Source organism: Adiantum capillus-veneris, chromosome 8 (genome assembly GCF_014529385.1).
Source record: "Adiantum capillus-veneris isolate H3 chromosome 8, ASM1452938v2, whole genome shotgun sequence".
Classification (NCBI taxonomy): domain Eukaryota; kingdom Viridiplantae; phylum Streptophyta; class Polypodiopsida; order Polypodiales; family Pteridaceae; genus Adiantum; species Adiantum capillus-veneris.
The window spans coordinates 1,765,701-1,791,183 of NC_140938.1; the positions used below are offsets into that span (position 1 = coordinate 1,765,701).

The 25,483-nt window shown below is 43.4% G+C and overlaps 1 pseudogene; it reads left to right on the forward strand.

Moving 5' to 3' along the window:
- Window positions 1-17,742: 17,742 nt before the first annotated feature.
- Window positions 17,743-20,248, forward strand: LOC147451558 (uncharacterized; annotated as a pseudogene).
- Window positions 20,249-25,483: the final 5,235 nt, after the last annotated feature.

Consider the following 25,483-nt stretch of genomic DNA (forward strand, 5'->3'; position numbering starts at 1 on the left):
TAAAGTAGGTAGAGCCTTGTAGCTTATCAAACAGACCTTCTACTCGAGACACGGAAATCCGCTTTTGATAGTGATATGGTTTAGTGCTCCATAGTCCACATACATACCGTATGTACCATCTTTCTTTTGCACTAAAAGGACCGGAGAACAAAAGGGAGAGGAGCTATGTCTTACCATCCCTTTGTCAACCAATTCTTGTACTTGCCTCATGATCTCCTCTTGTTGAGCTTGAGAAACTCGATAAGAAGGCTTGTTAGGTGGTAAACTTCCTGGAAGGAGCTCAATGTGATGGTCATCATCCCCTCATTTTCGAGGTAAGTCCATAGGGATATCATCGATGAACACATCTTGGAATCCTTTTAGAAAATTAGACAAGTCTAACTCTTCTTGATTCCTACCATTTACATTTGATGAAACATTAGGGTCTTTTAGGGACTCTTTGACAAAAATCATGTACGCAAAAAGTGAGCTCTTCATTGATTTATCAAAAGCAGGAGGATTTACAAGTGGTATAGTGCGACCACACTCATTAGTATCTATATACATGTTCTTTTCCCTGTAGGTGAAGTAGACTCTCCTTTCAGGGAACTTCATGATGGCAGCCATGTGATCAAACCAAGGCGCCCCTAGGATAGCATCCTTATGTTGAACACTATGAAAATCTCCAAGTATGTATTGCACTATTTTACCGCGTTTTGTAGAGAGAAGGTGCAAATTCAAGTAGAGAAACAAGAGAGAGGAGGGCGGGGGTTTTTTTGTGTTTAAAATATTTCCGCGATAGTTTCTGCTATTATTACCGCGTTTATTACTTTTGTTATTACCGCGTTTATTACCGTTGTTATATCCGACAACCAAATTTAGCGCCTAAAATTTCAAATTTGGATTAAAATAAACACCCCCCCCCCCCCCCCCCCCCCCCCCCCCCCCTTCAAATTTTTGGTGTTTCCCTCTTCTCAATAAAAATTAAAGAATATTGTATAAAATTTTCAACTTTAAAAAAGAAGAGAAAGAAAAAGAAAGTGAGAGAGAGAGAGAGAGAGAGACAGACAGAGAGAGGGGGGGGGGAGGGGGGGGGGAGGGGAGGGGATATAAGATTACACTTGGTTACAACTAAAATAATCGTTGTTAATCGATTAACATAATTGAGCATATTCTTAAATCTAAAGAGAGGAAGAGGGGGGAGAGAGAGATGAATAGATTACACGACCAAAAAACTTCATAACTGCAAAATGTTTATGAATCATCTTCCAAAAGATCTCTACATGAGGCATCGTCCAAGTTTAAGCCCATGGCTCCTAAATCAATAAAGAGAGAAACGAAATTGTCGTTTGTGGATGCATTGCCTTCATCATCTTCGAGTTCGTCATCCTCCATCTCATCATCTTCATCATCATGACAATCATCCTCGCTAAGACTTGCTGTCGCCGTCGGACTTGATTCATCGACCTCCTTCTCCTCTGTTTCCACCTCATCCAAAGTCGGAGGTGGAAGAGGGTCTAAGATGGTCTCCACTTCATCAGTGGAAAAAATGGTTCTCCCCCGAGGTGTTACGAGAATACGAACCAAAGTTTTGGTTGGTGGATTGTTGGGATATAAATGACCTATAAAAGAGAAGCTCAAAGTAAGTAACATTGGTATAATTAATTCTACAAGCAAATAAGAATGAAAAAGGTACATGTCACTCACCTGCTCACAATTGCACAGTAAAACTAAATTGTCATACCTCCCTGTGTGATGCACACTAGAGTCCATTATGTAGAGGCCATTCTCATGTCTTCTAGACACATTTGCAAACCACTTGCACTCGAAGATAAAGGTATGAAAGGTTCTAAAATTAACCTTTAGTATCCTTTCAATAGTTCCGTAGTACCTAGCTTCATCACCGTCTGAGTCAAAGTTTCCCATGATGGCACAATCCATGGTGGTTCTACGCTCGTCAATGTGACGCGTACGAAAGTGACGACCCTTTGACCACATAGAGTTAAAGAAAAGTAACTACAAAATAGAAAAATATATTAATTTATCAAATACATATTAAAGATAATTTCAAGAAAAGAATTTACAATATGGTTTAAGTATATAAGTACTCTACCTTTGGTACGCAGCCTCGTGCATACTCCCATTCTTTGTTGGTGACGTCTTCTTCGCGCGCTTTTGCCTCGGTCATTCTCTCATGAATCCACTCTGCACTAATGAGATCTAGAAAACATGCAAGGTGTCTAGGCACTAGGGATTCCCTCCTTCCTCCATGTGCTTGTTTCCATGCTTCCCTCTCTTGCAAACGCCTTGCCTTTTCCACTGTCCACAAGTCCACCCACTTGGTCATAATCTTTTCATTGAGAATACAAAAGTTATTGACCACTAGAGATAGATTCATATCCATGTTAAGTAGTTTCCCCTTTCCACTTGGAAAGTGTGAAGTCATCCTTGCATCTTCCTCGTCTGACCACATGCAAGGCATTGAAGGATCAACTTGTGCCAAATACTCTGATATGTAAACAAATACCTCTTGAACGATCCACCCTTCGGTCATATATGCCTTTGGTTGAGACCGTAGCCACACAAAATCTTTGAGAGTCTTTGAAAACCTCTGCAAGAAGAACATCCATCGTGCGTGCACTACTCCACATATAGTGATCTCCTCCACCACGTGAACCAAGAGGTGAATTTGACTAAGAAAGATTGATTGAGGAAATGCACACACAGTTTCTGTTGCAAGTGTTTGAGCAGCACGGATAGAATCTATTTTGATTTCCTTGGAGCTCACAAATCTTCAAGAAAACACACAAGGATACACTAAGTGCTAGTTGAAATTATTGTGTACATAAAAAAGGTGTAGTTAAGTGGAGTCTTGTGGTGTAACTTACTAGCTCTCCTAGTTCGAAAATAGCATCCCTGACTTTCTTGTCCCGACATATACACATACTCGCCGGCAGAATGAACTACAATGTAAATCAGGGGAAGGGAAAGTGATTGATAGTCATACACACAAACTATAGATAAATTAGGGAGTATGAAGATTACCTGAAGCATCTTGTGCCAATCATGGGACTTCAACCCATACAATTGAACGCTTCCACCTTTCTTTGCTTTTGTGAAAGCTCCCTTTAGCGACCTCATGTATCCTACTGGTGTACGAATAGAGGCAATGGTATCCTTCACCTTGTCTAATTCTTCTTTGTCTAGCATCCATGGTGCTTTAGGAAGCACAATCTTTCCATTTGGGGCACGACGTGGAGTAGCAGAGGCGGGGAGACGTTTTAAAAGCCTCAAATCCTCCCTCGCACCCAAAGAGTCCTTCTTGCCAATAATGTGGTACCATAATGTTTGGGCTACATTCTTGAATATGTGCATGGGATCCAAGAGGTGTTGTATTTTTAAGTCCTTCCAATATGGAATCCTTAAAAATATGAAATACCTTAACATACCTTTTGGTGAAGAGACGGAGCCGGATTGTTGTTGTGGTGTTCTTCCCAAATGGTTGCCCAATCTGCCATCATGAGCTTTAGAGGGGTCTTCCCATTTCTTGGAGCCTTGTGCTTGTTATTCCCTTGGGGTAAGAAATGATGGTTGTTTGGATAGATTACCTTACGCAAGGAATCGGGCCTCTCTGTCACCAATGATGGCCCGCAAGTAGGACGTGCATTGTGCCCCGATGTGGACAACCCTGCATACATATCATACGGTTAGAGAGATGAGTGAACTAAAGGGAGAGAAGGAGAGAGAGATAGAGGAAAGGGGGTTACCAGAAATCTTTCCAAGCACAGGATAGTCGTGAATAGTCCACATAAGGATTCCCCTCACAATGGCCTCTCTCCCCCCCTTTGCAAGTGAGACATCAATAACACGAATGCCTCTCCATAACTCCTCCAACTCCTCAATGAGGGGCTCGAGGTAGACATCAATATTTGACACTTTGTACTTTCCTGGTTTAAGCAAGGAAAGAAGTATATTGCCCTTCTTGGTTGTCTCCCATGGTAGAATATTGTAGTTGACGATCACCATAGGCAAAGTGCTCCATGAAGTAGACTTAGTGTCAAAGGGGTTGACACCATCACTTGCTAACCCAAGCCTCAAGTGTCGAGGCTCCAACCCAAACTCTGGCCATTGAGTTTCGATGTGCCTCCATGTAGGTGAATCGGCAGGGACACGCATCATTCCATCATTTGAGTGATGGTTCGCGTGCCACGCGGGAAGCTCCACGGTAAACCTGCTTTTAAACATGTGTTGGATGCAAGGAATTAATGGAAAATGTCTCAATACCTTGTGGGTAGGTGCGCCCCGCTCACTCCTGTCTTGTATCGTACCTCCCCGCACACGGGATATGAGGTAGCATGTGCATGCTCATTGCAGTATAGCATGCAATCAGTGACGCATGCATGGATGCACTCATACTCCATTCCAAGTGCAGTGACATACAATCTAGCTCGTCGACAATCTGGAGGCATGTGGTGATCTTCTGGAAACATTTTGCCCATCAAACTACAACAAACATGCGTATTAGTATAATTGCTAGAAGATGGCACCCTAAAGCGAGTGGAGAGTATATAAAAGCCACATTCCATACTTACAAAAGTAGTGCATCGATGCTTGCATTACTCCAACCGAATTTTACTTGCAAGTTGAGGACTTCCAACGATGCTCGGAGCACCAAGTACCGTGCACCGTCGTAAAGAGGTGTTTGAGCACTTGTCATCAACCTATCCTCCGTTTCGACAGCCCGTTTAGTGCAGGGCTGACAATCCTCCTCGTACACGTCGCACTCATGAGGTAGTAACTCATCATACATGTCGAACATGTGCTCATCCTCTGCCTCAAAGTGCGACGGAGACGCCATAGGAGCTGCCGAAGTAGAGCCAACGAGAGGATCACCATGCAGTGCACCCAAATTGCCCAGTCACGCTTGCCTCTGCCGTTTGCCCTTGCGCGCCGGTGCACCACCACCGAACACAGACCAATAGGGCATCTCCTCAAGCGACGGGTGAGTCACGCTCTCATCTCTCCGAGCGCTTTTTTGAGGATGCCAAAGCCCTTTGTTCTCCACGTGCTCCAAAGCAATATGCCTCAAGGGAGGGATTGCCCTTTTGCACTCGGCGCAAGGACAAGGAGTTTTTCCTTGAGCCAACAATCGCGCTCATGGCCTCCAGGGGGACCACAATCATCCCAATCGATATTCTGCGCAGACAAAATGTTTTTTATTTAGTCATGTGTACTAAAAAGTAAATAATTAGAAAAGCCCTAAATTCCATTCAAAAAATTACATAAAGTTAAGGTCAAAGGAAATAAATGACAATGAGTGCTAAATTTATTTTTAACTAAAAGAGAACTTTAAAAATGTAATTAATAAACATTTAAAAGTACTACAAAATAAAGTATCCATAAAAAATTAAAAAATCTTCATCAAAAAACTCAAAAGGCTAAAAAATGAAATAATGGATAGCTAAGGATAGAGGGGGTGTACGCTCCCCCCCCCCCCCCCCCCCTTTGCAACCTCGAATTCGCATGTATCCGTTTGAAATGACTGGCCGCGGTTATAGACGCGATAATGGTCACGGTAATGGATGCGGTAATAACCGCGATAATGCCTAGAGCCTAAAATAGGCCAGAAGACAGAATATGTCGCATTTTTGATGCATACTCTGCGTTCTTGCTCTCCGAGCTTCCCCCCTCCCCTCCCCCACCCCCCCTCTCCTTCGGTGATAGAACCAGGCCGTTGAGAGTTGACGTATTCGGCCATCTCTTGAGGTAATCCCGCACAAATCAATGAGCACTTTATCCTTTGCATCACTTGCAAGGAATTGCTTCATGATGGAAACTCGTAGAGCTTTCCATGTCTTTGGGGCTTGGCCATTGCCACGAAGGCTAGCCCACCATTGACGAGCCAATTTCTAGAAGTTCATAGCTACATGGCATAGCTTGGAGGACTCTGTGAATCCCTCGTCTCCAAAGGCCACATCAAATTGTTGGATGAAGGCCAAAACTTTGTCTGTAGCACCAAAGGTGCCATCATAGGTAAGAAAAGAGATACTCTTTCCTCCCTCCTTGAACTTCTTGAGATTTTGTGACCTTCGCCATGCAGGTTATGATTTACGATGCCCTCCCCTCTTGATTTAGGAAGAGGAGGAAGGTGAAGAAGAAGGAGAAGAGGGTGACCTCTTTCTTGCCCTTTTCTTTCTTTGTTTCATCTCTTCCCTTTTGGAATGACGAGGAGAAGGACTGTGGGTTAAAGTTTTCTCTTGGGAGGAGTTGGTGATCGTATAGACCACCGTCTTCGTGGAGCCACATCTTCAAAGGAACTTAAAGTTTCATTGCTTTCTTGTATTCCTCCTCTCGTATGGGAGAGAGTCTTCTTTTGGGGGTCTCTTCAAGAGGCCTCCTAAGCTCTCTCTCCTCTTGGAGAGGAAGGGAAATCCCATAAGCACGAAGTTGTTGAGTAACTTCGGCTTGCAAAGCAGGGTTGCCCATAGCTTGCTGCAACCTAGTAACAAGATAATTGACAAACATGGGGGCCTCATCATTAGAACATTCATATACGAAATCAAAGCTACCAATGTTCATTCTACTCTCTTGGTTATTGTCAGCCATGTTAACAAATTTTTTGTACTTACTTAGTGTATGCTTTGGCAATTCAAAACCTTAGTTTCCACTCCTCTTAGCCTTTGAAAATCGGCTCTTAATTATCTACACCCACAGCTCGAAGTGGTTAATTATAGAGAGTAGTGGAGTGGATCTAATATTGCAGAATTGCCGAGGGCTAGCTCCTTTTGGACTTCTTATGGCTCAATAATGGTAAAGCCATAGGAAACTCTAAAAAGACCCCATTATAAGTCCAAAGCTCCCGAGGTGTGCACCATATCCCACATAGTGGGCTCAACAAAACCGATAAAAGATCCAAGTCCCACTTACCCTAATATAATTAACAAAATCAACAATTTATAGACTACTTAAGGACCTCTCTTCTTAAGCAAGAAAAGAGAAACCAAATGCTCCGATACCAATGCAATGGAAATGGCCTATTAACTTTGAGAGTAACGAAAATTAGAAAAGTACTTTTTAGGAAATTACTTTGTGAGCATAGCAGGTGAATTTAATCTATGGTAGCAACATAAACATAGCATTTAGTTAACTTGGCAAGAACAATACTTTTGCAAGAGAGAGAGTTTAGAGAACATGACAACAGTTGAGGACCGGATTTATGTGGAGCCAGTCTCCCCTCCGATAGGCATTTGTATTATAGTTTCTCCCATCAAGAGAGACTTGTTACAATACAATCTTGTGTTCCTTGTGACCTAGGTGATGCAATGAATATGGAAAGCTTCATGCATCACGAGCATAACATAAACTTTGTGGAAATAATTAACTATCCCAAGCCTCAGTCCCAAGACATCAAACACCTTCGAAGGTGGAGAGAGCTAGCAGAGAATGAGGGTAGGGAAGAGGAAGAAGAAGCATTTCATAGGAGAAAGAATTAGTTACTCACTTATCATCACTCTTCTTGCTAGCATATATAATAGCATAGTAATGAAGATGGAGAAGATGGAAAGCTTAAGCATTGAAGCATGGCTCTTGGTTGGATTTTCATTCCGTAGCCAAGAGTGTTAGCCTTGCTCTTTGACATACCATCTCTCATTTAGGCCCCTTTACCATTGGCTCCGTGTTGAGATAGATCTATAAGCACATGTCTATATCCTAACCCTTGTTCTCGTTTATTCTCCCACATTAAATGATCAGTTTAACGTGAGAAAATCATTTGGGTTGGTTAGATATTAAATTTTATGACAGAGAGAGAGAGAGAGAAGCAGTGCGACTCTCTTCCTACCCCTCTGCACGCGACTGCTCACAGCCTTCTTGGATACCTTTGCACTTGCGTGCTCCTCCTCGATGCTCTGGCAGCACGGCATGATATGCATTCTTCAAGGAATGATGTGACACGCAAAATATCCGCCTACTGTTTTTCTTCACACTTGAGCAATATATTGTTTGTTTAGCTGCAACTTGTTGGTGATGGCAACCAGACAGGACCGTGCAATTTGACCAAGGCATTCCCTCCATTTTATCACACGCCATAAGAGACATGTCTCTGTCTTTGCTCGCGATTAGAGAGGCCAACACTCTCTCTATGCCTTGGCCATAAAAAATGGGATGTCTCCATGTGTCTTCACGTCCAAGGAATCACACTCGAGTCGCCTTCACAATCGCAAGTGGCACCTCTCTCTCTCTCTCTCTCTCTCTCTCTCTCTCTCTCTCTCTCTCTCTCTCTCTCTCTCTCTCTCTCTCTCTCTCTCTCTCTCTCTCTCACATTCCCTCTCTCTCTTCCAAATTCCTTCACCTTCTATGCTTCTCGTTTCCCCTCAATGATTTTTGCTTCTACTCAACCCTAAGCATCTCCAAAGATGCTATCTAATACAACCACTTTTCAAAATTGGCATCACCTAGTGACCAATTTTTATAATGACGATAAAGAATGTGCTGAAATAATTCAATGTATTGTCAAAACCATTATGGATTACTCCCTTGAAAAGGTCCATGGTTTGGTATTTTGGTTGATGAGTCAACAGACATCTCTATTCATCACCATATGATCATTTATTTGTCATATTTGAAGCAAGGCTCCATTCCATGCACATCATTTATTTATTTATTTTAGCGAAACTCACAATTGTGAGTGAATTATATTGAACATCACAAAAAATTACAAGGTCTTGTCATGCTCTTGTTAAGCCATGGCATCATCCAGGGACTATACTTACATCGGCTATCAGGGCAGCCACCCCTACCAACCCGCACCCTCATCCTTGATACACAAGGTCCATAATCTTGTCATTCTGAGATCTTTTATTTACCGATGGCCAACATTTGCCCCCATCCTAGGCATTCCATCTGCTGACAACAAGGCACAAGTAGTCCTAGACCAATCCTCCGAGTGTTGCTTGCGCCCGACTGTCCATATTAGCACTTTGCTTTCTTGTATAATTTCTACGAAGCTTGCCACCTTCAAACACACGGCGGTTCCTTGTCTGCCATACATTATGTAAGAAGAAGTATCTGATGATCTGAGTGTTGACGAGGAGTGCAGGACTACCTGAATTCTTACCTCCAAGGAATAGGTCAGTCTTGAAAAAACTAATTTTCCATGTTCTTTGGACCCACTTGCATATTTTCCCTGCGAGGCCTTTGATAGTTGGGCAGTCCATGAATAGGTGGGCTAGATCTTCACTAGCCAACCTGCACCCCAAGCATCGATCTGACCCAATCCCTCTCTCCTGTATCTTCACCCCCGTCGATAGAGCACCCCACATAACCTTCCATAAGAAAACCTTCATGTGTTGTGGAACCTTTGGCTTCCATATGTTCTCCATTACATGCTTCCACCTTGCCTCCGGCCATTGCTTTTTCCATAGCTTGTTAAGAGAGCTAGACCAATTCTTCTTTTTCATCATTGTCGGATAAATGCTTTTAGTATGGGGTTTCGATAAGAGACTGCTTCCAGGCCATTTCCAGGCATTCCAATCCAACTCCGAATCACAGATTGGCATCACTAGATTGTCAATCTCTTTCATCACTTTGTGGACAAGCAAAACCTCCAAGCTATTAAGTTGGTACTGGGTAACCATAAGATCAATGGTTTTCCAACTCTTGTTGCCACTGTCCCAGAAGTGCCCAAGTCGCTTCAGACCCTTATTATTCAGCTTCCTGGCTGTCTCAATCCAATAGGGAGTTTGTGGCGGATCTATAACTTTGGAAAGCCATGGGGACCAATGAAGAATGGAATCTTGAAGTATCTGGCTTCTTCCCCCACTTTAAGACTCCTGCTGCTCTATTGCATTTTCTTACCAATTCTCCTGAGCTGCCCCCCAGTCTTAAGGTAGACCACGTCGGGGCTAGCAGTTTGTCATGAACCTCCACCCCTCTCCACTTTCCACCCTTGGAGCCAAGTTTAGCTGCTTCTATCATGTCTCTGATCATGACAGCCCAAACTTGATCCTGTTTAGCCAAGGAAACAACAAATTTGGCACAACAAGCTTCTGCATGGGCCACAGGGTTGAGAATTCTGAGGCCTCCTTGATTCCCGGGCCGAGCAACTGATTCCCAACAGGCCCATTGCCATGGCCTGGAAGATTTTGTGTTATTTTTCCATAAAAACCTTTTTAGTGGTTTTAAGAACTCTTTCCAGTGACACTTAGCCATCTTGAGAAGCGGGCTAGTGAAGGTAATATAAGGAATCATAAAGGCGTTCATCACTTTTATCTAACTTGGGAATGGGAGAAGAGCATACTCCCACCTACTCATTTTTGTTTGGATTTTTTCAAGCACCCACTCAAATCTTTTCTTGTGAGTTACATCCACCCCCAAGGGGCTCCCAGATGTCTAAAGATATTCCCTTTTGTGACAATCTCCCTCGACCAGACAAAAGGGTCAAATGAGTCATTTTTCGATAGGGAGATCAGCCTTGACTTCTCTATATTACACTGGGGCCCCGAAGCTACTGAGAATATTTGTACAATCTCCAGAGCTTTTCTGATGACCTGGGGGCACGCCTTCAAGAAGAGGAGAGAATTGTCTGCAAAAAGTTTTGCTAGGAGTTGGCTATTCCCTGGTAAGGCAAGGCCTTGCAACTCCCCTCATTCCGCACTAGCTTCGAGCGTCGTGATTAGAGGATGTGATCCTATGGCAAAAAGTAGGGGGGCCAGAGGGCATCCCTGCTTAATAGACCTTTTGACCTCAAAAGAGCCAACAATTCTATCGTTGAATAGGAGCTCTGACTGGCTTCCAGCCCCCATTACACGTATCAGCCGACATAGGCGAGGCCCAAAGCCCAAAGCTTCCATGACGGCTTCTATATATGTCCATGTTATTCTGTCATAAGCCTTGTCTAGGTCCAGCTGCAGCAGAATGCACTCCTACTTTGTGACAGTTGTGTATTCGATGCCCACCATTGCTGCCAAGATGTTATCGTAAATGGACCTTCCTTTGATGAACCCATGTTGATGGGGTGCGATGATCTTGGTTAGTAAGGGGGCTAGTCTGAGGGCTACTGCTTTAGCTATAATTTTATAGGCCACCGACATCATCGTTATGGGGCGCCAATGATTCAGTTGAGAACAGCAGATCTGTTTTGGGATGGGTTTGATAAGCCCTCTCTTAACACTTATCTCCAACGACCCTTCGACCATGGCTTTATTGGCCAATCTTGTGATTGGGGCCTTGAGATCATCCCAAAATTCTCTATAGAATTCCACCGTCATCCCGTCCCAACCAGGGGACTTTTCCTTGCCAAGGGCTTGCAATGCTAGTGAGCATTTGTCTCCGGAGAATGCCCGTTCCAAGCCGCATTAGCTTCCGAATGGGGAATTTCCTTCTTGACACTCTGAAGTAAGGTCCCTCTCGCTTCTTCCACTTCTTGGGACTAGGTCTCTGGCCGTCCAATGATTTGACTAAGATATCTCAACATCAGACCAGCCATTTCATCCTGGTTATGGACTGTTGTCCCTTTCTCATCATCGAGCAAGCGGACGTGGCCCCGGCTCTTCTTGATTTTTAAAGCCCTAAAAAACTGAGCTTGATTGGAGGCTTCAAGTTGAATAAAAGTCTCCCTGGAGAGAAGCCTTGCCTTTCTGATATCTTCTAACTGCTCATTAGCAAGGTTAGATTTGGCTTCGAGCCATCGTTTGTGCTCCGCCTCGGTAGCATGCCCATTGGCTTTTATGGAGGCAAGCAATTGTACCTCCGCTGTAAGATGCAGAAGGTGTACCTCCCTAGCTTTCTTGATTCGGGGGCCTGACGTTTTGATTTCTTTCTGGATGCTCCGAGCAAAGAGGTCCCACGCATTGTGTTTGTTGAGGTCGACATCTTTTTTGAGCTTACCCAGTGCTTTCTTGGTTAGATTCTTGAAAAGAGGGTCTTTGAATAGGTGTGCCCCTGTTACTAGCGATTTTTTCTCATCTCTTGGGGTCTGCTCCTCCTCTTTATTCTTCTTAAAATTTATGTGCAGAGAAATGTGATCCGAAAGGCTTTTTGTTGGGACTACCTTCATCTCCATCAACGACGGTATCCAGTCAACTTGGTGCGAGCAATAGCATCTTCCAGCCTGGAGGCAGTGCGGGCATACTGGAGGCTTGTGTAGGTGAAACCAGGCGTGATGTTCCATGGGACAACTTCCCATAAGTAGATCATTGCCCACTTTTCGCACAAACTTTGCCATTTAGACCTTTCCGAGCCAGCCAGCATACTGGAGGATCCCGTTCTATCCCTGATCTTTTCTACCATATTAAAGTCGCCAACCAACAGCCACTCCCCTTCAATAGGAGTATCTCTGAGATGCATCCATAGTTTAGCTCTGTCTTTTGCATTTTAAGCTATGTCTTCTCATAAGCTCAATCTTCTCATTTCACTTTAATTAGAAGCAATGAAAGATTGAAATTGTGAAAACCATGTAATGCTCATAATTTATAGTAATCCAAGTTGTCTCAACTTTCTTCTTTATTTTATAAGAGAATCTATTTCGGGGTTAGGGTGGATGTTAGGGTTTGGGGGGAGCTCGCGCACGAAGATGGAGGTGGGGCAGGGAGAGGCCCCCATTACAAGGGTGCTCTCAAGGGGGGAGCCTTTGCTAGATAGCTTCGGCACTCACCATAGATCTCTCCACCATGCTACTTTTTTGGAATCAATGCCAACATGAGAAAGGCCTTGACAAGCATGTTGTACATAAATTCGATAGCTATCATAGGTTCTGCGGGCACATGTTCTGCCTCGCCCTCAAAAATCTAGCTACGACTTCATGCAACAGAACCTTTTCCCTTACCTACGACGTCACGCAGCAGAGAAATCTTTAGGTCGCACATATTGTGTGTGTGTGTGTGTGTGTGTGTGTGTGTGTGTGTGTGTGTGTGTGTGTGTGTGTGTGTGTGTGTGTGTGTGAGAGAGAGAGAGAGAGAGAGAGAGAGAGAGAGAGAGAGAGAGTGGACCGCTAGTGTCCACTTGAGAGCTCGTTGTGCTAGCCAAGCTGAATTTTCTCCAGGAATCAAATCGCCCAAGAGCAGCAAATGGAGAGTGCAACGCCCAATGAGATTGCAGGCTTTTATGTGGGTGCTTTCATTGTGCTTGCAGTTGCTGCTGCTCGAAGGGTGGACCTATATATTGCTTAAAGTCAATGGAGAAGCCTCAAATTGTGCCTGGTGTGTGGTGGTTTGAGGAGTGAGAGCTACCATATTGGACCTCTAGTCTAATAGCAACGTGGAATAGAAAAACAATTGCAGAGTCACCATCCTCCCCTTGCATATTTTGTCAAGGCAAAGGGCACTTTCCGTGCTCCTCATGCTCATAACACAAAAGTCCCAGCAAGATCCGAAGGTCATCTTGAAGGAAACTGGCTAAATTTTACACATTTTAGTGTAATAAACAGATGGTCTAGTAAGGTCAAGGGAGAACAAATCCTACGATGATTGGTCAGAATTTTTATCAAGTAAATGTCATCTGCTAGCAGACACAATCCATTGCTGATTGGTTTGATTGTTGGTCAGGATTTTCCAAGATGTCATGTATAAGGTATGAAGCCCATCAAGCTATCCATGTTCATTGTTAAAACTATGTATAAACGGATTCAACAATGGTCAAACAATGTATTCAAATAACAAAGAGAGAGAGAGAGAGAGAGAGAGAGAGAGAGAGAGAGAGCACGCTCTTCGTCTACACCTGCATCTCAAGCTCTCCGTTGTTTAGCCCCTAGTAGCCCATGCCGTCTGAGTTCAAGGGCCTGGGCAACCCTCTTTGCCTTCATCTTTCTCCAGAACCTTGAATGCAGTGTTCTGGAAAAATGTGTCTCAGCTTAATATCGTGCTGTTTGTGCACCTTCCTATGGCAGGCCTAGTGATTTTATCACTTTTTTTCCTCTTGTTTTTAACCTCCACAAGTTGGTGACGATACTGCAAAATCTCTCTCTCTCTCTCTCTCTCTCTCTCTCTCTCTCTCTCTCTCTCTCTCTCTCTCTCTCTCTCTCTCTCTCTCTCTCTCTCTCTCTCTCTCTCTCTCTCTCTCTCTCTCTCTCATGATCACATATTTGTTTTGTTTCTTTAAAGTTGTGTAGTATTAAAACGAGAGTAGAAAAGGAATAAAGCGGTTAAAATTCACTTGGAGCAAGAAAATCGCTACTTTAATTGCATTAAAAGGGCTGAGTTTTTGCCGAACACTGCCAAGGAGTCCAACAATTAGGCCCGTGTCACACTGGGACGGGCGTCCCTCACTTTTTGCAGGGTGCCACCCGCGGCTGCTATCACACTGGACCTTCTTCGAAAACCTATGTAGAGGTAGCAGCGAATCCGCCTTGGCCAAGTGGTACGACCACCGGTTTTCTCGTTGCCTGCCAGAGTTCAAACCCAATCCTGAGCGCTCGCGCCATAGCTTTTGGCATATGGCCTCCCATGCTGAAAGTTGGACGAGGTGGGAAGGCCGCCCCTCTGACAAACCCCAACGGCCATCTTTCACTTTTTGGAGCACCAATGAGAGCGCGCCAAATCAGCACGGCCATCCCTTCCTTGTCCCAGTGTGACACCAGCCTTAGGTTGCCATTAGCTCATGGTTTCATGAATGTTAGTGGACGTGTGTGAAGGCGAGGGCGAATTTGCGTGTCGAGAGTACACTTTTCATGAGAACATGACTATTTGTTAATGGCTTGGATGATATTAAAGGACATTAATTAACGAGATGGACCCCACCCCAAACCCCAAAGGGTCAACCTTTCAAATGTCGCATGACTAGTGCTCGTCCTCCTTCCCGCTGCACTGAGAGTGCCTCCGTGTGTGCTTCCCCTTCTCACAACAGACCTTGCCACCCCCTCCCTCGTTGTCGCCTCGTAAACAACCTCATCGTGAACTGCCTCATCTCAGAGACGAGAGAGAGAGAGAGAGAGAGAGAGAGAGAGAGAGAGAGAGAGAGAGAGAGAGAGAGAGAGAGAGAGAGAGAGAGAGAGAGAGAGAGAGCATATGCATACTAGCTTGGATGCCTTGGCTGAGACATGCGAGACAGAGGGAGAGCATTGTAGGATTCACAAAGAGAGGGGCAGCCACATTGAGAGAGAGGGGGAGGGGGGGGGGGGGGGAGATGAGAGGTGCATCCTCAACCGAGTCGCCTTCCAAAACCAGAAGAGGGAGAGTGGGTGCCAAGAATAGAAGAGAGAGAGAGAGAGAGAGAGAGAGAGAGAGAGAGAGAGAGAGAGAGACTATGGTTGGGTTCAGACTGAATTGGTGGAAGAATTAGCTCCGTCCAAATCTGTCGCCGCCTAGTGTGAACAATGTTGGAGGAGGAACAGTGAAAAAGCGAAGGGCACTAAGAGAGTTCATCAGCTCTTTCGGGGGGGGGGGGGGGGGGAAGAAAAATGGAGGGCCCGGCGGAAGATTGCCTCAACTTCGACCAATCAGATTTCAGCATTTTTTTATGCTCGTGTGCATCTCTCTTCTGCAGCCTAGTCTGAACGGGCCATATGTCTACGCCACGAGAAGAAGAAGAAGAAGAAGAGTACTGCGCGAATCTTCTATTTTTTCTTTTTTGGCCTGCCCAAACTTGCTAAGGCCATAGTGATGTGTTCCCTTTTTATTAATGAAAAATCTCATATTAATTTTGTTTTTTTAAATAAAGAATGAAAATGTTTGATTGGTGAGTGAGTTGCAACATTCAATAAAGAGTCATGAGTGCTAGTTCTGGGTTGTCTAAGGATCCACTGTGACGCTCATTTGAAGGATTGGCATCTACATTGGGAAAGCCATGAAGGAGGGAATCCTAGCAATTTCAAGAAAATTGGATTTACTAGCCCATCGCCATCTGCACAACATTCGCGCTCACGCAACAAATTGCCCGTTCCACTTCCCTTGCTACACAACCGTGAACAGAGATGCATAGAAACCACACTCTCTCCCCAAACATTGCTCCACACGCGAGATGCCATGGAGTCCTCAGCGCCTGCCAGCATGCAATTTGCTTCTATCAAGTCTACACCCAGTGCCATCACGAGCTTAGGTCAGTGCACTCCTATACAATCGAGGCTGCAATGGTGAAGACCACATTGTCGCCCCCTACCCCAAATCGGACACAGATCCTCCTACCCCTTACTCAGCTTATCTCACAGCTGCCATTTCAGCCCCCCAGCATCCAACAAAAGACCTAAGTCCACCCGGCTGCAAACAAATATGAGAGAGAGAGAGAGAGAGAGAGCAACTCGATCTCATGCAAACAAACCAGAGAGAGTCCACCGGTTGCACACACGGTACACACAATCTCATGTAGTTGTGCACATGGCAGTCCTTCTCCCCTTCTTTCGCTCACGCCCGGCATTTTGTCCTTCATGCAGGGCATTTGATGTGCTTTGGACATATGTACCACCTCTTGAAGCAAGCCCTGCACAACTTTCTGCATCATTATCAACTACCTTGATCATTAAACTAGATGCCTTTTGATTCTTTAGCTCGTTACGAGCTCGATTGTACACTTGCACAAATTCTTGTCCAGCACTTTTAGAGGGTTGACTAGGTTCAGCAAAAATTTCCCATGGGAAAGTAGCCACGTTTGAGGCACTGGGAGAAGCCTCAACTTTTGATGACCTTTTACAACAGTCTATTGCTGGCTTTGAAGTGATCCTCTCTGTGAAAAAACTGCCCAATGGTTCTATGTGCTGATTGCACTTTGACACCATCAAGTTTAGTGGTTTCTAAATCAGTTTGTTTTTTCAATATAGATGTTTCCAATAGTGTTACGGTCATACCATTAGAATCTTGGCTTCCACATTGTTTTGGGGATTTAATGCAGAAATAGGTGTTGCTTGTGTCATTCCAAATTTTCCATTTATAGTGACGTCTGTTGCTTGTGTCATTCCAAATTTCCCATTCATAGTGAGCTCTTCCTCAGCTCCATGATCCAAGGCATTTTGGACTTGATCCAAAGCAATCTGGCAGGGCGTCCCTTCTTCGAAAGAGGAACTTTAAGGATATTTACTGTCAGCAAGGTATCCTTGTTGTTTGAAGTGGTAGTCCTTGACGCCATTGCAAACATACCACCATGAACACAATATTGGAGAGTTTGAGACTTTAGAGTCAATTTGGGAATCACCAATTTGGCCATATGGACAAATCTCAAACTAATTTTTAAGGCCAAATTCTTCCACAAGATAATACTCCAAAAGATCTTTCGATCCATGCTCTCAAAACTTCTGTCATAAAATCTAATATCTAATATCTAACCAACCCAAATGATTTTCTCATATTAAACTGATCACTTAATGTGAGAGAACAAACAAGAACGAGGTTTAAGATATAGACATGTGTTTATAGATCTATCTCAACACGGGGTCAATGGTAAAGGGGCCCAAATGAGAGATGGTCTATCAAAGAGCAAGGCTTACCAATGGAGCAATTCAATGAAATTTAATTGTTAAAGCTAACTTAGATCGATGTGCCGTTCCCATTCTTTGCATTCGCAGGCCTCTTGATTTTATCACTTGTTTAGGGTAAAACCCCCAATAAAAAACCGGGACCTGTAATGTGACGCAGCTACCCCCAATAATCTATAAACTTTTTCTCGAGTTTGGTACGAAGGATGGCAGATGCTGGATTGGTTAGCGAAGCGGGCATGTGATCCAAGCCGTCAGATCATGTGCTGAAGCCTTGTTGGCGCAACGTCTCATTACTTCCCCTCTCCTTGACCGTCACTTGCCCCTATTTTTGTTACACGCAAAAAATGTTTTCAACTTGTGCGTCGACTATGTAGCGCCGATCTCGCTGCCTCTTTTCCTGTTGGCAGAACAAAACCCGAGCTTTCATTTGCGTCTGTGCGCGCTTGAAACTGTGCAGCAGGGGCCAAGCAATTCGCCACCGAGCTTAGATGGCCTTATATTGGGGGTTTTACCCTAGTGTGGTGCGCACACAAAATGTCCAGAATGGTTTTTCTGACAGAAACGCAAGCGATGGAGCTTCCTGAGGAGCTACTAGAGAAGGTGATCCCTCTACCATCTGATGACGACAGCATGCAGGCAAGTTCTTCTGATGACTATAATGTTGAGAGCTACGATTCTTCATCCTCCAACAGCTATGAGGATGAGATGAGCATAATGCAGATGCAGATGTTGAAGATGTTGCACACAAAAAGGATGTGCAATCCACAGCCATTTCAGATTCTAGTATGACTGGAGTAGCATCAAATTGGTCATTGTCCGACGGCTTTGCACATAGGCAGCACTCTTCATCTGGCTCCACAACAAGGGAGTGCTCCATCTTCCTATATAGAAAGATGTCTGTTGTTGGCTTACATTCAGACTTCTATGGCAATCCTGTTAGACGGCCGCATTTCAAAGTAGTCGTCATAAGGCTTAATGCGAACAGGACCAAAGTGACAGAGACGCAGGAGTATGACTCCTTAAGTAAGTGCTGGAAAACAACAGGGAGGCCTCTAGTACATCTTACTATGAAGGTGTCAATGGGAGTTTGCTGCAACGAGGACATTTTCTTGTTGGAAGATCGTCTCAAGTACAATGTGGTGCCTGTTGTATGTGCATACAATACAAGGCATGGGATGTGGCGGGGATTCCAGGCACCTTTGCCCATCCAGATGCAAGAGCTCAATGTTCGGCAAAATGCGATATTGACAAACTCCTTCAGGCAAGCTTTGTACAAAGAAGATCAATACAGCCTTGCACATTTCACATATTCCTCTCTTGTCGAATGCCAGGGAGAGCTTTACTTAGTGGGTGCTTTTCAGTGGAAGTCCTTTGACTCTTCAAGTGTAGCAGTGCCCTTCTATCTCCGATCACAAGACTATCGAGCAAAGGCACAAGAAGAAGAGGGGATCAAACTTGCAAGTCAATGACGAGGACAAGTAATTTCTCCAATGCCAATCAATGGGCAATGATATGGAAAACAAGTGATCTTGTTCAATGGAAGGAGGCGCATAGTTTACATGTAGAATTAGAAGGGGATCTTGGTGATTTCTTTGGCAAGCTTGATAGGGACAATGTTGCAAAAGAAGGCGGTCTTCGTGATTTCTTGACAAGCTCGATAGGGGCAATGTTGATAGCACAGGCATTGGCAATGAAATTTACTTCGTTGATTCAAAGCTATCCAAGGTGTACGTATTCGAAACAAAAACCCAATCGTGGGAAGTCATTGAGAAGCTTCCTTTGAAAGACTCTTTGCTTCAGCACCATCGACAAATTGATCAAGATAATCGGAACTACTGTGCACTTCGATCAAGATTACCATACCAATGTTTCGCTATCTCGCTGGGCTTTTAAACAGACGGCCATAGATCCTAATTTACTGAGTTTTGGTTGATAATTCTTCCACACATAGAAGCAAGCACCCCAAAAGGGGACGAGGGGGGGTTCCCAACAAGGATCAATCTGTACAATCCCAAGAGGCTCTTCAAAGACTGTTAGAAAGTTTTTGCAATCTGGTGTTCATTAGAATTTTGGATGACTTATGATGAAGCAACAATAATGATGTAATTGGGGCAAAGCTGATTGGCCTTTTATGCAATTTGATTTTTGTGGCTATGGAAAATTATTGTGATTAATGGCTTTCCAGGATGTGTGATTAGTGGAGGTGTAGGAAAAGGACACTGAGCCTCTTCCTCAAAAAACTGGTGACCGCATGGCGAGCAGCGGGGAGGCGACGAGCTTTCCGTCTACTGATGTGGCACCCATCCAAGGACTGCAGCACTAGATTCTGCACCAGAAACGACAATGGATGAAGGGCTGCGATGGCCCCCAACCAACGACCTTGATGAGAAGATCTTGTGACCATAGATTCCAAAAAGAAGGTGATAACTTGCCATCTAGTATTGTGTATGTCCCGCTCATTCAAAAGCTCTTTCCAACAACGCTCTCTACCGTCATAGCTCTTGGCATGCTTTCTATTATGCCCCTAGAGATGAAGATTGGAGTTGTTTCTTGGCAGTTAAGATCACTATATGCCAGTCCGGAAAGGCCTTAGCCCAGAATTGTCCAATAGAAATGAGAAAAGAAGGCGCTTTAGACCAGAATTTTCATGAGAAAAAAGGCTAAATTCTCGTTTGGTGTCTCTTTTTTGTACAAAACTAAAGTGATGAAGGGCTCTATCTATATGTATATGTATTCTATAACGGCAATGAAGGTGCCCTTTACACGTGTCGAGAGCTGCGAGCTGAAGGCTACAATCCAAAAGTCCTCTACGCACGATAAAGAGGGAGAGAGAAAGAGAGAGCCTTTGGCCGGCCGTACTAGTGGTTATGAAGGTGAAGGATAGTGATTCTTTTTATGGGTACATAACCCTTTACATATGAGTATTTTGCTTCCATGATCAACTTTAAAAGTTTTAGTTACAAAATTCTTTGGAGCTATAAATAAAAGGAGATGGGGATCAAAACGAACCAAAGATCTTACAGCAAAGTAGAGGAATTGGAGGTTTCTTGTGCGATAGTATCCATGCCAATGCCATTTACCACACATGGAGTGTTGTATGTGCTTGTAGCTGTGTCCATATGGAAAGAATGAGGACTACATGTGGGAAGGCCTAGAGTGAATGTGGATTATTGATGTTGAAGTAGTACAAGTAGGTGTGCAAAACGTTTTTTTGGTGTTTGAAGTAGTACAAGGGAACTACTTTCCCTATTGGATGTGTGCATGCATGCTCTCCTCATTTCATGGTTGATAAATGAGTGTGTGTGTGTGTGTGTGTGTGTGTGTGTGTGTGTGTGCGTGCGTGCGTGTGCATGCTTTGTACATTGTAGATCATACTTTGAGTGTTTGGTTGCGTGTAGAGGGTCAAGGAAGGGCATCTTTGCCATATGTGCTATTTTCATGAGCTTGTAGCTAAGTAGAGTTGAATTGAGCATTAGGTGATAACATTTATATAGTATGTAGATTCCCGTGTTTACATATGGATGTCTCCATGCCCTAGCCGGTGGAAAGAGCTCATTGGATCGACACATTATTGTCTTGATCATGTGTGTGTGGCTATCTGTTTCACTATGATGGCTACACAATGTCTTATTAGGGACTGCCTAACTTATGCTAATGCAAATCCACATGCATTGATATGATTTAGGTAGTTGTTCAAAGAATCAGGCCCCATCAATTGCAAAATTATTGGGTTAGAGTTGGAATTTTAGTGTGCCCACATCATAGAGGTACATCATAATATGAAGTATCACTAATTGTCACTTAGATTCACTTATCTTTGTCTTGTGCATAATTTGCATTGAATTAATAACATAGGACATATTTTAGGCACTAGTCACTACAAGGAACCTTTTGTGGTAGTGACGCTTAAAAAAATAGCGAGTGTCGCTTATCCGATCGTCGCTTATGCGACCCCCATAAAAATTTTGACGAAAACAATAAAATTGTCACTAAACTCATTGTTACAAGCTTGTCTCTTAAGCGAAAATAATTTGCGATGTATTAGTGATGTCTGTAAATTTTTTGGTGTTGCTTATGTAATTTAAAAAATATTTTTAAAGAAGCCGAGGAGAGCCATTTGCTCTCGCGACCTCTTCGATAGAGGATTGAAGAGTGATTGTTGTGTGCATGTCAGGTAAGCTCCCCCTGTTAGAGTTTTGGCATCTCAAGTGAACTGCCCAATGTGATCCCATTCTTTCTTTTGGCTTTTAGGTATTTAGTTTACGTATTTGTCAAATTCTGGGTAGGGCAATTTATTGAGGTTGCTATACAAGCAACCCCTTGCCTCCATTGTATACACGCTTTGAAATGCCCAAGGCCCCGAAGTTCAAGTTTGACCCTCGGCCATGGAACCGATATTTGGTGTCATGGCTTATGCATATCTAGAAAAACCTTCATCCCATGCATGCTTATACCCTCTTTAAACCAATCTTAAAGTGAAAATTCAAGCAAATTTTTTCCTTATAAATCTTCTCCTAACTGGCTTTCTTAACGGCTCACGGTTAATTTGTGACACACTTTTCCCAAACATTGGTCAAACACTATTCTCCTCTTTTATCCTTGTGGATGCAAAACAACACCACATTCACCCCCTCTACACCTGCACATTGCCAACCTCATTGAAGTTTGTGTACATAACGTCTGTAAACACCCAATAATGACCACACTGAGTACTTACTACTATTAAGCATCCAATCTTGGTCGTATGATAAACAAAATCTCTTCCAAGACCATATGGAAAACTCAAAAATCTATCATCAATATAGCATAATCATCCAATAATTTGTAGACTCTCTTATTCATAAACCTTATAGGTACCCTGCCACAAATCATAGGCATCATTGTACCCTCTTGAATCAAGTAGCATAGAGTTCAGCTGACATAGGCTATAAGCATCATAGCATCCACCTCGATCAAATAGCTTGAGAAGAAACTGCCCAAAATCTTGAACATCATAACCCTTCTACCTTATATGGCATCAAACAATCATAAAGAAAATATATCCTATATACTATACAGTCACTGCAATAAACACACAAACGGTAGCCATTTTGGCTACGTGGCTGAATGTCTCCTCATAATCAATCCCATAACTCTGTGCATCACCTTTGGCTACAAGCCTAGCTATGTACCTTCTCACACTGCCATAAACATTATGCTTTATTTTGTAAATCCATTTACATCCAATTTCCTTTCTACCTTTTGGTAATGGCACCAATTCCCATGTTCCATTTGCATCAAGTGCAGTCATCTCTTCATCCATAGCTTGCCACCATTTTTCATCTTTGACAGCATCCTTGGGTTCAACCTCCTCTATAATATTTACCATATATGCACAATGACGAGCCACATAACTATCATAAGTCAGCCTTTGCAAAGGATTTCTTACTCTTTCTGACTTGCGTGGTCCAGAATCACTTCCAGGTGCCTCGTTCTCTGCATGCATCCTTCTTGCACCTGGAGTCTTCACAGAAGGTATGTCAAACTCCTCATCCAAACTCTGCTCAAATCCACTACTATTGCCATCCTCATGACCAGCACTCAAATTTGGCAACTTAGGGACATAAGCAACTTTTTCCTTCCCTTTCCTTGATACATTCAAAGAGTTAGCAGGACTCACTCTTTCACGTAACCTGCCACTCCATGGATTCTCATCATGACCTGCACTAGATGACCCTTGCTGCCCACTTAGGACTTGTGATTGTGCACCTTTATTTTCTACAGCCACATTCTCTATTACATTAGCCTCCAAATCATCCTTTACATCAACATACCAGCTTGATATTTCATCAGAAACAACATCCTCGCTCACCTTCACTTTAACCTTGACAGGATTGTAACCTTTATATCATGTTTTCTCAAGGGAATAGTCAATGAACACACAATTTGTTTCTTTTGGATAAAGGTTACTTCTTAGCTCATCCGACACATGCACATAAGCAATACATTCGAACGCTTTAAAATCTAATACATCTGATTTTTCATCATTAAACTTCCCTTAAGGTGTCATATCATGTCTAGCAGTAGTAGGGGTCCTTTGCATAATGTACACACTTGTAGCAACAGCCTCATCCCAACAACAATAAGAAATATTCTTCTCATTCATCAATGCTCTAGCAGCTTTTGCAATGTGCCTATTCTTCCACTCAGCAACACCATTTTGGTATGGAGTATACATGCATGATAAATGCCTCTCAAATCCATTCTTTTTTAGAAAACCATTAAATTCATTTGGAGAAGTATTCTCCCCCCGGATTTGACCTCAGGCACTTTACATGTTTCCCAGTCTGTTTTTCAACCATAACTTTGAAATTCTGAAAGTGCATAGACACCTCACTTTTTTGCTTCACGAAGTAGGCCCATACCTTCCTTGTATGGTCATCAATGAAACTCATATAATATCTACATCCACCCATAGATGCACTCTTTGTCGGAACCCATACATTTGTATGCACTAGATCCAATGCATTCTTTCTTACATGCTTATCATGGGGAAAGGATGCTTTTGCCTGCTTTCCAAATTGACAAGCTTCACAAACTTTCTACATTTCAATAGCTCTAAATATAGGTAACCATCTCCTTAATTTGCATCATTTTCAACCTCTGCAACTTTACACGACCAATACGTTTGTGCCAAATCTCGATATCTAGAACAACACCTTCACCTCTTGCAAACATGGCAACATTCACCTCGGGCACATTTACATCCACCAAAGTAAACATTCTACCCAATTTCTTTCCTTGTGCAACTAGCCTTCCATTGTTCTTATGTTCTTTGACAAAGAGACCATCGGAGTTAAAGCTGACCTGCAAACCCTGCTCAATCATTTGTCCAACAGAAACCAGGTTCTTTGCAATGTTGGGTGCATGCAGTACATCAGTCAAGTACTTCACTTTACCATCTTTCATAGATGGTGGCACATTTCGTGTACATAATGGGATGTGCAGTATCATCGCCAGTTTCTACATAACCGAGACTTTGTAAAGTCTGCATTTCTTTGAACCATTCACCATGACTGGTTATGTGATTCGATGACCCAGAATCCACATACCAGACATTATCATTGGATTTTTTCACATTTGCAGACATAGTGTTCAGCATGTGTTGCACCACAATTAGCCTCTTAGGCTCATCTACATTCCTGCTAGTGGTTGCATAATTGTTTTGTTGCCTCCTGTCTAGATAGTTCAAAATGACCATGTCTTCCACAACCCCATACTACATTTTCGTGTTGACTTGTATTATTGCGTTGTGCATTTCCACGACTTCTTGGACTCCCCCTGCCTCCTCAAAAGTTCCCTTGACCACCTGTTAAGGCGGTTACGCCGCTAGCGGAAGCTAAATAGCGAGAACTCAACCAACAACAGAATTTGTCAGACGAGGACGGAGCTTGACCCGCAGGCGCATGGAAACAACTAGGTGGGTGTCAAATCACCTACTCGACCTTCTAATGAAAATCACTACTAAGGAAATCAAATCTAAGTTCTAAAATACGCAAGTGACTGAAATCCGTACTACGAACGAATGCTATACGAAACAGGATCTAGAATCATTGAATCGATCTCAAACTCAAGGGGAAGTCTATACACTAGGTAAGAACAACACTTTAAAGACTTGAACTGCAAAATCAACCTATAACCACTCCGTGCGGTAAACGCGTATGAAGACAGGCCGAAAAATACAGGTGATTGAAACTTGACCCCGATGGTACCAATGTGTAGCTCTACTCGTTGTGGTTCTATAGATATACTGCACGCTCCATTCCGACACACGAGTTGGAAGAAAACTCACACCGAAGCTCGTAGGAACTTACCACACATAGAAGCCGATAGCGCGCACTCTTGGTATCTGTGCGTAGCCCTCGCCGTTGCTAACACAATGGCGGTGTCGCTTCTCCAATGGCGGCTCCGTAGCTCGCGTAGCAAGTAGATAAGACTCTCTCTCTCTCTCTCTCTCTCTCTCTCTCTCTCTCTCTCTCTCTCTCTCTCTCTCTCTCAGACACAGTCACGGCGCTCAAAAACTCACTTTAATTAATAATCTGAATCCCCTTAGGTTACAAAAACTTT